Source organism: Bubalus bubalis, chromosome 2, assembly GCF_019923935.1.
Source record: "Bubalus bubalis isolate 160015118507 breed Murrah chromosome 2, NDDB_SH_1, whole genome shotgun sequence".
NCBI lineage: Eukaryota > Metazoa > Chordata > Mammalia > Artiodactyla > Bovidae > Bubalus > Bubalus bubalis.
The window spans coordinates 177,579,651-177,594,121 of NC_059158.1; the positions used below are offsets into that span (position 1 = coordinate 177,579,651).

The 14,471-nt window shown below is 50.1% G+C and overlaps 1 pseudogene; it reads right to left on the reverse strand.

The window, feature by feature from the left end:
- Positions 1-7,999: 7,999 nt before the first annotated feature.
- On the reverse strand, positions 8,000-12,742 carry LOC102390267 (annotated as a pseudogene).
- Positions 12,743-14,471: the final 1,729 nt, after the last annotated feature.

Below are 14,471 nucleotides of genomic sequence, written 5' to 3' on the forward strand. Positions count from 1 at the left end.
GTAAGGAATCCACCCGCAATGCAGGAGACCTGGGTTCGATCCCTGGGTTGGGAAGATCCCCTGGAGAAGGGAACGGCTAGCCACTCCAGTATTCTGGCCTGGAGAATTCCACGGGCATAGGAGCCTGGCAGGCTACAATCCATGGGGTCACCATATCAGTAAGAAATGACACAGCCATCAGCAATTTCTGCCATCCAGCAGATGCTGCCACTCCCTACGGTGATGGCTGGGGAGCTGGGGGAATGCAAGAAGCAGCCATCTGCCATTCCTTTAGATGAACAAGGAAACAGGATTGGCCCCAGATAGCTGAGGTGCATATGAAGGAATGAGGAATGAATTCAGTGAGCCCAGAGACGTGCATCTTCCCATACATAGAATACCCAATTCTTTAACTTGATACCTGATATTTGTTGTTCAGACTGCCTGCTCCCTTTGTTGCAAACTTGTATATAGCCTGCCTCCTCACCCCCCAGCCCCCACCTCCTTGGAGCAGAGCTACTGAGATGCTGTCTCAGAGCTACTGAGCTACTGAGAGTTACCAAGATGCTGTCTCCCGGGTTCAGAGTCTTAAACATTCCCACCAGATAAAATGACTCTCCACTTTCAGTTTGTGACCATATCTTTTAGTTAACACTACTATGGATTGTTTTTCTATAGGACTAGACCAGTTCTCTGGGCATCACTGAGGCATCTCTGACGCAATGGACATGAGTTTGAGCAAGCTCTGGGAGTTGGCGATAGCACTTCTGGCGTGCTGCAGTTCATGGGGTCACAAAGAGTCAGATACGACTGAACGAGTGAACTGAGCTGAACTGAAACCAGTTCTCTGCCCCTTTCTGTAACTGAGACCAGAATCCCAGCAGAGCTCTTTTCCCATTTTGTTGCTGTCAAACAGTTCCCATTCAAACCCTTCCAGATGTACTGCTAAGTCGCTTCAGTCGTATCCAACTCTGTGCGACCCCATGACGGCAGCCCATCAGGCTCCGCCATCCCTGGAATTCTCCAGGCAAGAACACTGGAGTGGGTTGCCATTTCCTTCTCCAATGCATGAAAGTGAAAAGTGAAAGTGAAGTCGCTCAGTCGTGTCCGACTCTTAGCGACCCCATGGACTGGAGCCTATCAGGCTCCTCCGTCCATGGGATTCTCCAGGCAGGAGTACTGGAGTGGGGTGCCATTGCCTTCTCCTGAGGTACACTTATGTCCAATTCACTCTTTGTGTTCAGCATTAACATGCTCTGTCCTTGGACATGTTTGACAACCCATTTGGTCTTTTAAAAAGGCTCTTGTTGTGGGATATTCCAGTCCCAGATTGTCACTTTTTTACTAAAGCATATAGGGTCTTAATATCTGGGCAAGTGGGGATGGAGAAAAAAAGGCCCCCTCAGCCCTATAAAGGCTGGTAACTCTTACATTACAGGATGTGGATACGCCTGTGTTTTTTTATCAAAGACAGTCTCAGGCATCCCGTTGGTCTCACCAAACCAGAGAACACCCAAGAACTTGACCAACTGTCCCGGTCTTTGCATTTACTTGTCAGCGTTTACTTCTCATCTTCAAGATTTTAAATGTTCCTGAAAAGATGCAGTGGCTTGGGAAAGACAGCAAGTCATCACAGGTTATCATGATATCGCCAGTGTAATAACAGAGAACAAAAGAGGGAGAAAGTCCTGGGCCACCATCCCATATAGCAGGACTGTGCTGATAACCAGGAGTCAAGACAGTAAAAGCCCATTGTCTCCCTTCCCATGGGAAGGCACATTGGTCCCAGGACTCCCCGTCTAAGGGTAAGCTGAGAAAGGCATTAGAAGAATCCAAGACACAACATTATGTCTTGAGAGACAAGATCGTATCCAAGCCTCTGGCTGTGTTTGGAACTCTCACACAGATGTGGGGTGTTAGCTGTTAAAGTCTCTGTAGTCTCCGTCATGGACCAGGTGCTGTTTGGTTTTTCATCCAGCCACGTGGGGCTACTGAATGGGCTTTGTGCCAGTCTTATAAAGCCTGTGTGCAGGCGTGTTAGGGGAAGCACACTGACTGAAACATCCACCCTGGCCAGGCACCATAGCAACCATTTGCATGAGCTGTTTTATGACAGGAGGTCCTGGTAAGGAACACGGACCTAATAAGCCACCACCAACCGGAAGAGTTCAGGAAAGGTCAAGAGGAGACACCACCACCTCCCAGAATCCTTCTCGCTGGCATCCATCTTGGCTGAACAAGGTGTGCACCACCAGGAAGGACTCTGAGTCAGAATGATTGGCTAAAGACAACCTGGAAACTAATCCCATCACCATAAAACCTGAGACTGCAAGCCATGAGCCACGAGGCAGAGCTCTTCTCCTGGGTTCCCTTACCCTGCTGATCTCCACTTGGGCGCCCTTTCCCAATAAAATCTCTTACCTTGTCAACACGTGTCTCTTCAGACAAGTCATTTCCGAGTGTTAGACAAGAGCCCAGTTTCGGGCCCTGGTAGAGGTCCCCCTTCCTGCAACAGGCGTGCTAAGTCGCTTCAGTCATGTCCGACTCTTTTGTGGCCCCATGGACTGTAGCCCTCCAGGCTCCTCTGTCCATGGGATTTCCCAGGCAAGAATGCTGGAACAGGTTGCCATTTCCTACTCCAGGGGATCTTCCCAACCCAAGGATCAAACTCGCATCTCTTACATCTCCTGCATTGGCAGATGGATTCTTTACCGCTAGCACCACCTGGGAAGCCCCTTATAACCCCCACCTTCTCAAATTCCTTGATGGTAGCCTGTTCCTCCTGTCCCCCAGACAGGCGATATTATTTTATTGTCACCACTCTCCAAAGGACAGGCAGTGTTACAGGGTCCCCTTTAGCTTGATCGTTGGCATCTGTAAACGGAACTCACCCATGGTGGTTGCAAGGCCCAGGCCCTGTAGGTCACCCACATGCACCTTATTGGGTATGGACGAAGTAGAAACCAGAAAGGGACAGAGAGGCAGCCTTCTGCTCTGTAAATACGAGTGCATTTGTTTCACTGTTTGGCCTTCATGTCCGTCAGTGGTTCGTATTTCCCTTTGGAACTTGGATGGATTCCCATGAATAAGGGTACATTCAACACCAGTATCAGCTAAAGCCAGAAGAGTCTGTTTATTGATGTGGGATAAAGAAATAGTTCAACAGGTGGCCTCCACTTGCCTCCTGTAGCTGGCACCAAGGACCAAGCTTGACCCCACACCGATGTCTAGAAGTCGGGGTACCCACCCCTGTTCTTCATGTTCCCACAGCAATGGGACACAGGGGTGTGCTTCTTCCCCTTTTACTCATGCTATTAGGGGAGTAAACTAGTTTTGTTTGGGTAATGCTTCTCATAGGGTGAAAAGGACTGAATTAGGGTGTTTATCCATATTCTCCTTAGAGGGTCCCAGCTAATACAGTTACTGAACCACACTTGGGTCCACTTGCCCAAGGGCAGTAAAGCCAGTCTTCTGACACCAGGATGTGGTAAAGGCAAGTGCAGTGTTTACAGCGGGGTGCCAAGCAAGAAATCCAGGGCAGCTGATGCTCAAGAGACCCAAACTCCCCAACGGCTATTAAGGAAAGATTTTTAAAGACCGGGTGAGGGAGAGGGTTGTGATCAGTGCATGGACATTCTTCTGACTGGTTGGTGGTAAGGTAATCAAGAGTTAACATCAGCTTTCTGGTTCCAACTGATCTGGGGTCTATGTGCTTATGGGCAACATACAGAACTTCTTCCACCCTGTGGGCTTTCAGTATCTGCAAAACAGCTCAAAAGATGGGGCTCAGTATATTATCTCTAGCCCTAGAGGATGAGCTAAAGGCCCTTGACTTTGTTTTATGGATAAACGATTATTGTTTTGTCTTGCTTGACTCTTTTCCTTTGTTTCTGCATTTTCTCAACTTTCCTGATTAAATTTATCCTTTGGAACTTGGGAAAGCATAGGAGGCTAAAGTTTTTCTACAAACAAGAGGCAGGGGAAGTGCATGCTGGGGTTCTTCTGTCCTGGGAAGGCCCCATAGCGTCCTGCTCACTTACGATACTAAGTGTTGTCATAATTGTGTGCGAGAAATTCTAGTTGGGCCCCTCTCTCAGTTGCCTCACTTTTTGCTTTTTTCTCTTTGGCTTTATCTACCCACCTACTTCCCTTATGTCAGACCTTTTCAGATTCACTCAGATCAGCTGCCACAGCTGCTGCCATCTGAATGTGTTGATTAACCATGGGGCCAAAGCTGAAACCACGGTCCAGTACCAAGTTCCTGCAGCGGACTGCAGGATACGATCCTTCATGCTTGCTGTAGATAACTTGGAAATTAGGAGCATAGATGGCACATTTCACTTCCAACCCCCTCACTATTTCCTGTGTGTCTTCCATAGAGACCCATCTTAAAGGTGAAGGTTACACATCCCCCTCATGTGGCCAAGCCAGGTGTATACCTGCAGGTACCCCTTCAATCCAGTTGGCGAGGCAACCCTGGCTTTCTCCCAGCCCAGCTGCACACGAACGTTGCCAGAGGGCAGCCTGCACCGCTGTTGTTCAGTCGCTCAGTCATGTCCGACTCTCTGTGACCCAAGGGACTGCAGCACGCCGGGCTTGCCTGTCCTTCACTATCTTCTGGAGTTTGCTCAAACTCATGTCCATTGAGTCAGTAATGCCATCCAAACATTTCATCCTCAGTCGCCCCTTTCTCCTCCTGCCCTCAATCTTTCCCAGAATCAGGGTCTTTTCCAATGAGTCAGTTCTTCGCATCAGGTGGCCAAAGTATTGGAGCTTCAGCTTCAGGATCAGCCCTTCCAATGAATATTCAGGGCTGATTTCCTTTAGGATTGACTGGTTTGATCTCTTGCTGTCCAAAGGACTCTCAAGAGTCTTCTCCAGCACCACAGTTCGAAAGCATCAGTTCTTCAGTGCTCAGTCTTCTTGATGGCCCAGCTCTCACATCCATACATGACTACTGGAAAAACCACAGCTTTGACTAGATGGACCTTTGTAGGCAAAATGATGTCTCTGCTTTTAAATTCGCTCTCTAGGTTTGCCATAGCTTTCCTTCCAAGAAACAAGCATCTTTTAATTTCATGGCTGCAGTCACCATCTGCTATGATTTTGGAGTTCAGAAAAATAAAATCTGCCACTGTTTCCATTTTTCTCCCTTCTATTTGCCATGAAGTGGTCTTTATTTTTCAGCCACACGTCACAGCTTGTGGGGTCTCATTTCCGCAACCAAGGATTGAACTCAGTGAAAATGCTGAATCCTAAGCAGTAGACCATCAGGGAACTCCTGCTTGGGTTTTAGTTTGAATCAGAGGTCATTGTCGGGTCTCCTTCCTATATAATTATGTTCTCATCTTCTGATGAGTGTTTATCCCAAGAATCCCACCTCTTGGGGTTCCAGTTCTCTCTTTCACTTCTGTGTGCTTCCCTTGTTGTATTTTCTTTGGTAAAACATCTGAGGTGGGGAAACAGTGAGGTGTCTGGACGTCCCTCTCTAAAGCCTGCACCTCTTTCATCGTCTCTCGTACCCTGCTGAGCTGCAGTGCCTCTTCTGTGCTAATCCTCAGGGCACACAGTAAAAGCCATGCAAAGCTGATAGCTAGCTCACTTTCCTTTTTCCACTTTTGCTTTCCCACCGCTTGGGTTAATACTCCTCGTAAGCCCTCTGGCATTTTCCTGGCACCCTGTGCTCACTCACTGGCCTGGAAGCATTCCACAAACCTCACCAGGTCACCCTGTGTGGGAGTAGCTTGCCAGCCTGGGATTCCCCCACCAACAACAGGCTCCCTCACCCCAGCACCCCTACACTACCCCTTTGCCCATTTCTGTGTCGTTTTCAGTCTCCTAGCTGGTTTGCCAATTGTTGGCTACAGGAGGTAACAAAAACCAAACTGAGAAGTATCTTTTTTTTTTTTTTGGCCCTGCCTCAAGGCTTGCAGAATCTTAGCTCCCCGACCAGGAGTCAAACCCAGGGCTATGGCATTGAAAGTGTCGAGTCCTAACCACTGGACCTCCAGGGAAGTCCCTGAGAATCAGGTATCCTGAGATCAAAAAAACAAGGCAGGCCGCTGCATATAATCGGTGGATCGGTTTATTCTAGGGTCTCTTCCTCACAGGGTGGGGACAGACAATGAAACAGAAACATTTGCAGCCGCAGTATTCACTGCTGAGGGCCCACTGGGGACAGCTTTCTGGTTAACCTAGGGTGTGGGGTAGATGCTTGGAAACAGGAACTTTTTCTAAAAGTTACCCATGTATAAACCCAAGTCAAGGTTTATAAGTGGGTAGCTAGTCTCATGGGTACCAGGAATAGTCAGCAAAGGTTTCATCACTGTTTGGAGACTAACAGAGCATAGAACCACACGAGCCTAACAATTATTAAACAGCATCTATTACTACAAAGCCTTTGATGACAGAGAAGTGATGCGCCACACAGTACATTCCTGGCTAGGGTCAGTGGAAGGAAGGACAGGAGAAGCTGAATGGGCCCAAGATGGTGTCAGTTACGCTAACAGTCATACAGTTATACCATGACAATTATCATGTTACCGAAAGAGTGCGGGATCTGGCTGCTCGCTGCTCAAAAGCCAATAAACAAGCCGAGTTGGCGGAAAGGAAAGTTTGCTTTATTTCAGATGCTGGCAACTGGGACCAGGGGTGAGAGGCGGAAGTCTATTCAAAGGCCGACTCCCACCACTGGCAGCCAGTGGCAAGAGGTTTATAGACAGAAGTATAAGTGAAGTCATTCAGTCGTGTCGGACTCTTTGCAACCCCATGGACTGTGGCCTACCAGGCTCCTCCATCCATGGGATTTTCCAGGCAAGAGTACTTTATAGACAGAAGGAAGGGGCTACCTGCAGAAACAGCACAGTCAGCTCTGACAGTCACCTTCATATCGGTCATCAGTGGTCTGACCAGTGAGGTCTTGATTGTTTTAGGGACAGTTAATCTTCAGTTCCAGGGTTGGTTTGTTTCCCTTTCTTTGAGGCCATTCTCGGAATTGTGGCCGCTCATGTGGTGGGTAAAGTGGTACATTCTGGTCATCATGTAGTTAACTTCTCCACCTGGGGTTTCAGTATCTATAAGACAGCTCACAGGATATGACTCAGAATATTACGTATAGCCACTGAGCAGGAACTAAAGATTCTTGACTATGCTTAATGACTACATTATTACTGTTTGGTCTCCTTTGTTTTTCACATGTTCTCATTTCTTTGATTGAATTTTTTCTTTTTTTTTTCCCAAATCACCACCAATGCATTTATTTGCGGGAGAAAGGGTCAGATCTTATTAGGTACTTTAAACTGGATACGACTAGAGACATTGATCTGCCTAACATCTGAGTGTTCACGATTGCACAGGTAACCATATCCTGCACGTGAGGCATCACCATGGGACATCACCCAACCTTGGCCAGGATTGGGTGGGGGCGAGGGAGGGAATACATTCTGAGCAGTCATACAATTTCCCATTTAGAATGTGCTGTCTTCTCAGACAAGTAGTGTTGAGAAAAACAAAGATAGGCTCCTAGCCAAGGCCTAGACGTGATGGCCCTGGTGAAAGGGGATCACATCCTATTTACAAAGCAAGAGGGTGAAGCTCCCAGCTGAGCTGCACAATGAGAGCAGGGGGTGACTTGAAGGGTGTGAGTTGGGGCTGGGACCTGAACTCAGAGCCTCTGCCCATGCAACGTGGGCCTCCACAAGCCTGTCTCTGGCCCCCTGCACGAGGCAGACTCGGGAAATCTGCAGAGTAAGAGTAATGGGGGAAATCTGCCCCCATTCCCCAGCTCCACCCCACCTTCCCTGGGTCTAAGAGTGCCCAGTCCACTGGACACAGCCTCACCCCCACCCAGTCCCTGCTTCTGGACAGACGCATGGGAAATATGGAAACTGACGCCCAGCCGTGCTAGAGCACCTGTAGGTGATTCTGGGGTGGTCGTCTGACAGGTGCCCCAAGATGATCAGACCTCACCCGCGGTAGCCACGCTGAGACAGTGTGGTTTTGCTTTTTTAGGTGATTCAGCTTACTCCAGGGCAACCCACGCTCCTGATGACACCTGGAGGAAAAGCAGGCTGGAGCCTCGGAAGAGCTGGCCCAGCACACTCAGGTACTTCCAGAGGTGGATCCAAGATTTGAATACTGGGGACTAAGGAGGGAGCCCAGCCTGCAGCCCGCAGTCCTTCCTGGCCAAGAAATCACCAACCAGCAGGAAGGAGGAGGTCAGCAGGCTCACTGCAATCCCCATCACAAATTTGGTGTCAGCCCAGATGGCCAGCGCCTGGCTGAACTGGGAACCTAGATTCTGGTTGTTCCCCAGCCCCCCGCCCCCCCAGGGTGTCACTCACGCTGTCATCCACTAGGTAGGCACTGATAAAGTGGGCCAGCAGGTTACAGCCCCACAAGAAAATCTCCCAGGAGGTGGGGGTTTAAGCACATAAAGAATCCCAGCAGGCCCTCTTCTTTAAAAATCTTCCCAGTGGAGGTCAGCACACCACTGGACTTGGCCTCCCATCCCACAAACTGGACTATGCAGCGCGCCGAGACGACTTGCAGGGGGAGGGCCAGCATGCGCAACCACCCATGGCATCATCATAGCGTAGGAGGTCTCCTTCACCACCTTCTTCAGAGACATCTTCATGTCATCCTTGTTGGAAACCTGCTGGATCTCATCTGGTACCTTCTTCCTGCTGCCCTGGGTCACTGTGGAGAGGGCATTGGACGTCAGCCTGGGGGTTCAGGCTAGGAGCAGCCCTGTCTTTCCATCCACTCACACAATGTGCTTGGCGTGCGAGGTAGACGACCTTCCTCCCCAGCACATTGGTACCAGTGGTGGGGGGCCTTGTCTCATGACCCACCTGGATGAGCAGCAGTCACGCCCAATGGTGACTGAGCGCCATCACTTCTGCACCCAGCACCATGAAAAGAGCCCCAGTGGGCAGGGCGTTGTCCCCAGAGCCCAAGTCCCCAGATGCGCCGTCCATCCTGTGGGTGGAGGGCTGCGCTGCAGGCTGAGGTGGGCACAGAGGTGCAGGCTGTGGATCCCTGAGCCCAGGCCTCGGCTCCCGCCGCCCCATGGCGAGCTCGGGCTCCAGCTCTGGCTCTTGCCGTCCCCGCGGCACCGCCGGGAGCCTAAACTTATTCTTTGAACAAGTTGTCCACAGACAAAAGGCAGGCAGAGGACCTGGGGGGTAAGAACCATAGCACCCTATTCCCTTTCAGTGATTCAGTCCAGTTCAGTTCAGTTCAGTTGCTCAGTCGTGTCTGACTCTTTGCGACCCCATGAATTGCAGCACGCCAGGCCTCCCTATCCATCACCAACTCCCGGAGTTCACTCAAGCTCACATCCATCAAGTCGGTGATGCCATCCAGCCATCTCATCCTCTGTCATCACCTTCTCCTCCTGCCCCCAATCCCTCCCAGCATCAGGGTCTTTTCCAATGAGTCAACTCTTTGCATCAGGTGGCCAAAGTATTGGAGTTTCAGCTTCAGCATCAGTCCTTCCAATGAACACCCAGGACTGATCTCCTTTAGAATGGACTTGTTGGATCTCCTTGCAGTCCAAGGGACTCTCAAGAGTCTTCTCCAACACCACAGTTCAAAAGCATCAATTCTTTGGCGCTCAGCTTTCTTCCCAGTCCAACTCTCACATCCATACATGACCACTGGAAAAACATAGCCTTGACTAGATGGACCTTTGTTGGCAAAGTAATGTCTCTGCTTTTTAATATGCTATCTAGGTTGGTCATAACTTTCCTTCCAAGGAGTAAGCATCTTTTAATTTCATGGCTGCAATCACCATCTGCAGTGATTTTGGAGCCCAAGAAATAAAGTCTGACACTGTTTCTACTGTTTCCCCATCTATTTCCCATGAAGTGATGGGACCAGATGCCATGATCTTAGACTTTCAGTGATCATCCCGGCTCAAATGATCAGTTAAAGTAGCCAGTTGCCATCCCAATCTTAAGTCTGAAATTTAAAACTTACTTGAATACAGTGTTGAACAATCTGAAGCCTGGCTGTCTCTCAAGACTGTGAGAAGAACCCTTCCCAGGATTGATGTGCATTAACAGAGCTAACTCATTTCTCATGCATAGCCCCACAGTCTCTACAGTTCAGTTCAGTCGCTCAGTTGTGTCCGAATCTTTGCGACCCCATGGACCACAGCACGCCAGGCTTCCCTGTCCATCACCAACTTCCAGAGCTTGCTCAAACTTATGTCCATCGAGTCAGTGATGCCATCCAAGCATCTCATCCTCTGTCCTCCCCTTCTCCTCCTGCCTTCAATCCTTCTAAGACATTGGACAGGAAAACAAGTTGGACATGCTCATGAAATTTCTTGCTCTCACCTCTATCATGTCTGATCCTTAAATTCATTTTTATGATGGAGTATAGTAAGTATTTCTGTTTCTACAGCTTCAGGGGAGAAAAGACAGGTCCTCCCCATCTTTCTGAGGCTTGTTTTTATAGAAGTTGAGATTTTCATTCTTAGGGCCAGGCACTGGAATTTTGTTAGTTAATGCAGTGAGAAAGAGAAGGGTTGAGGAGGCCAAGTTCTAGAGCAAGAGAAGAAAAAAAAATTATCTAATTACCATCATTTAACCGTACTGGAATCTAGAGTATTGGTTGTTTTCTACAATATTTTAGTTTGAGGTCAGAAATATCTTCTTGGAAAATGGAGTTCTTATTTCTTGCTCTCCTCAGTGTGCGTGCGTGCGTGTGTATGTGTGTGTGTGAGCGTGTGTGTGTGTGTGTGTGTGTGTGTGTGTGACGGGGCAGGGTGATTTTCAAGAAGAAAAGAGGAAGAAGATGCCTTCAACCCACTGTCTTGAAAAGACAAACTTGGAGTACTTCCTCCCACCACAGGACTTTGCATATGCATTCCCTCTGCCTGGAATACACTCCACCCTCATGCCTGGGTAACCATGTCAGGAAAACCCCTATCTTCCCAGGGAATTTCCTCCATGCCAAGTAATTCTCTGTGATACCAACTAGAATTATGCCCTAGAATTCAACTGCATTCTGACACTATCACCCCAGAGATATATTCTACAGGCTAAAGGCTCAGTCCCATAAGACTGCCACTCTCCACACACTTCAGAGGCTAGTCTGACCAGCCGTCTACACATCAACAGTTCCAATGACCCCCTCCTAGGGTTCGATCCATTTGTTAGAGTGGCTCACAGAACTCAGGGAAGCACTTACTTACCTTTAGCAGTTTATTAAAGGTTATGACAAAGGATACAGATGAACAGCCGGATGAAGAGACACATAGTATGAGGTCTGGAAAGGTCTCCAGCACGGGAGCCTCTGCCCTGTGGCACTGGGGAGTGCCACCCTCCCACAACATGGATGTGTTGGCTCATCTAGAAGCCCCCCAAAACCCATGCTCTGGGGATCTTTATGTGGACATAATCAATTACTAACCTCCATCTCAAGCCCTCTCCCCTGGAGAAGTTGGCATGGGGTGTGTGTGTGTGTGTGTGTGTGTGAAAATTCCAAGCTTATAATCATGGTTGGTCTTCCTGGTGACCAGCCCCCAGCCAGGATCCCAGCCCCCCACCCCCACAAGTGACTACAATAAAATGAAAGATGCTCCTAGTGTTCAGTCAGGAAACTACAAGCTTATATAGGAACTCTGTGCCAGGAGCCAGGGGTGGATATCAATATCGATATATAATTATTATCTCACAATGACCTTTTTCATCCTGAGTTTCAACTTAAGCATCACATCCTCAAAAGACCTTCCTGATCCCACAGATGGAGCATCCTCTCTAGCTACCCCCCTGCACAGTTCCATGAACCCCTTCTCCACAGCCCCCTTTACAGTCATATTCTAATATTTACTTGTGATTTCTTAGCATCTCTTCCTTAGTTGGCTATATGCTCCCTGAGAGCTGGCTGTGTCTCTTTTTCTCCTATTTTCACAGAACGTGGTGTTTGTTGAGCAGATGATGGGAAGATGCTAGAAGGTGGGATCTACCCTCACTCCCTGACCTCCTTGGGGTAGAGAGAAGGGTCCCAGGGAGTTGGCAGCCCTGAGTCCCTGGCTTGTCACAATCTTTCTTGTGACCTTTGCTTTATTTGTTTATTTTGGGCCATGCTGGGTCTTTGTTGCTGCTCTGGGCTTTCTCTAGTGCCAGTGAGCCGGCTGTGGTGTGCGGGCTTCGTTGTGGTGTGCGGGCTTCTCATTGCGGTGGCTTCTCTTTGCGAGCACAGGCTCTGGGGTACATGGGCTTCAGCAGGTGTGGACAAATGGGCTTAGTTGCTCTGCAGCATGTGGAATCTTTGTGGATCAGGGATCAAACCCGTGTCTCCTACATTAGCAGATGGATCCTTAGCCTTCCTTGTGATCTTGAGCTAAATAATTGTCTGTGTCTAAAGCATGTGCCCTCAAAGCCTACATTCTGTTTGGTAGGTTCAGGAGAACTGCAGTATCAACCTTGGCTCCAGGCAACATTCCGACAGCAACTCCTGCCACCTCTCAGCCTCAGTTTCCCCAGATGCAATGACAAGGTGTTGAAGGAGGCCACAGGTCCCCCCGCTTCCTCCTGTTAGGACTTTCTGGTCTTCCTTAGCCCCGGGGCCCTCTCCCACAGCCCCTAGTCAGCACATCTACCCTGATGTCCTCTGTCCCCTCTGCTGGGTCTGGCCCAGCCATCCTCAGCCAGGATGTGGCACACACTTGAATTTTCACACGCAGGAAGGTGATGGGAAGGCCTGGGAAGAACTTGGCTTCCCACGCACCAGGCGCTGGCTCTTGGTGCATGGCTTCGCTCAGCTCACCATACCCGAGATGGGGTTATCTGGTGCTTTCTGTTTTGCAGGGGAAAGGTAAAGAGTGTGCCCAAGGTCTGCTGCTAGGAAGGGACGGAACCAGGGTCCCAGGATCCAGCAGCCCCTCTGCTGCTCACTGTTCGAGGCAGGACACCCCGGGCAAGTTCCCTTTCTCAGGGGCCCTCTGGAGCTCTCCCACAGAAACTCTCGATCTATCTCATTACCCTTACTTCCCCTAAGGGGACTGGGAACTTTGATGAAACGCGACTTCAGTTGCTGGTGTCTCCTCCCAACACCCTGCCAGGTCACAAGGTTCCGGGCCAAGACCCTCCAGGTGGCATTGGAGGGGTGGCAGTGTCTGGAATCAGCTGCCGCTTGTTGCTGGGATGGAGGGTAACACCACCTGCTGACCTGATCTAGTGGGGAAGGACCCAAGGATCTCAGGAGGGGAGAAAGTGAAAGCGCTTCATGATACATTTCAGTTCAATGCCATCCCTATTGGCTGGCCCACTGTGGGTTTACTGGGAAACTGTGGTCAACACCACAGACCCAGACTTTGCCTTCCAGAAACCCTGGTAGAAAAAACCCAGTGAGGTTTATTCAAGCTGACCTTCCTCCAGCAACCTGGGGACGAAGGAAGGTCATTCAGAGGAAGTGATGTGAGCCAAGGGTGAGTGGGAAACGAAGTGGGAGGGCACGAAGGAGGATGCACACTGAGGAACTGACAATAAAAAAAAAAAGTGTCAAGTGGCAGCCTGGGAGGCCCCAGGAGAGTTTGGCTTCTGATCCAAAAGCTTTGGGGACAAGTCCCTGCTTGAGGGACAATGGAATGAGGAGTGATGCGCTGTGAACTGTATTTTAAGATCACAGAGGAGGTGTGGGACATGGCTTGGTAGGCAGGGAGGGACACTCAGGGGGCTGCAGATGCTGGTGCTCCAAGGAGGCAGGAGGGAAGCCCTGCCCTGCTGGTCGGCAGATGGCAGGGGGAGGCAGAAGGAAGCGGGACGGAGCCCAGGGAGCCTGGGTTAAGCCTTCCCATCTGAACAGGGTTGCCTTCAGCTCTAGTCAGTCTCAGGGGCAGGGGGCTGGGGCCGTTGGGGTGGGAAGGGAGTGTGCCAGCCTGTGCCAGACTTGCCTCCCAGCCCTGCTGTCTGGGAGCTGCTGATGGTGCCATTGTGCCCAGACTGCCTCTGGTTGACCCCTGATGTGGCCCCTCTTCTGAACTTTCCAGAATAATGAGGGCTTGAGTCCCAGGGCGGTCCGGGCTGCCATCTCTGCCCCCAGGTGGGGCTTTGGTTCCAGAGCATGTGTGCTGTGTGCAACACAGAGCCTCTTCCACTTCCTTCTGAACAAGCCAGGGGTGGTGAATTATTAGGAGAGAGGATTCTTCTGTCCTAGCACGTGATTCCAGGCATGGGGGCCAGGGGGCTCCAGAGAGCAAAGTGAGACCTAGAGACCCCAGAGAGAGTGGAAAAGGGGTGGTGGGTCTCCTTCCATCTTTCCTGACACCCTGCCTGCCCTGAGCTCCCGGGGCTGTGGCTCCTCAGGCAGAAGTCTTCAGAAATCTCCGCCAAGGCTTCATTCCCACTGCGGCTGTCTTCTGAGCCTGAATCTCCAGTCTGACCTTGAGCTCCAGGTATATGTACAGCCCACCTGACATCTCCCCTGATGTTCCCCTGAAGGTCCTCACACTCAGCGCCTTCCCGAAACCCGTTCCTCCA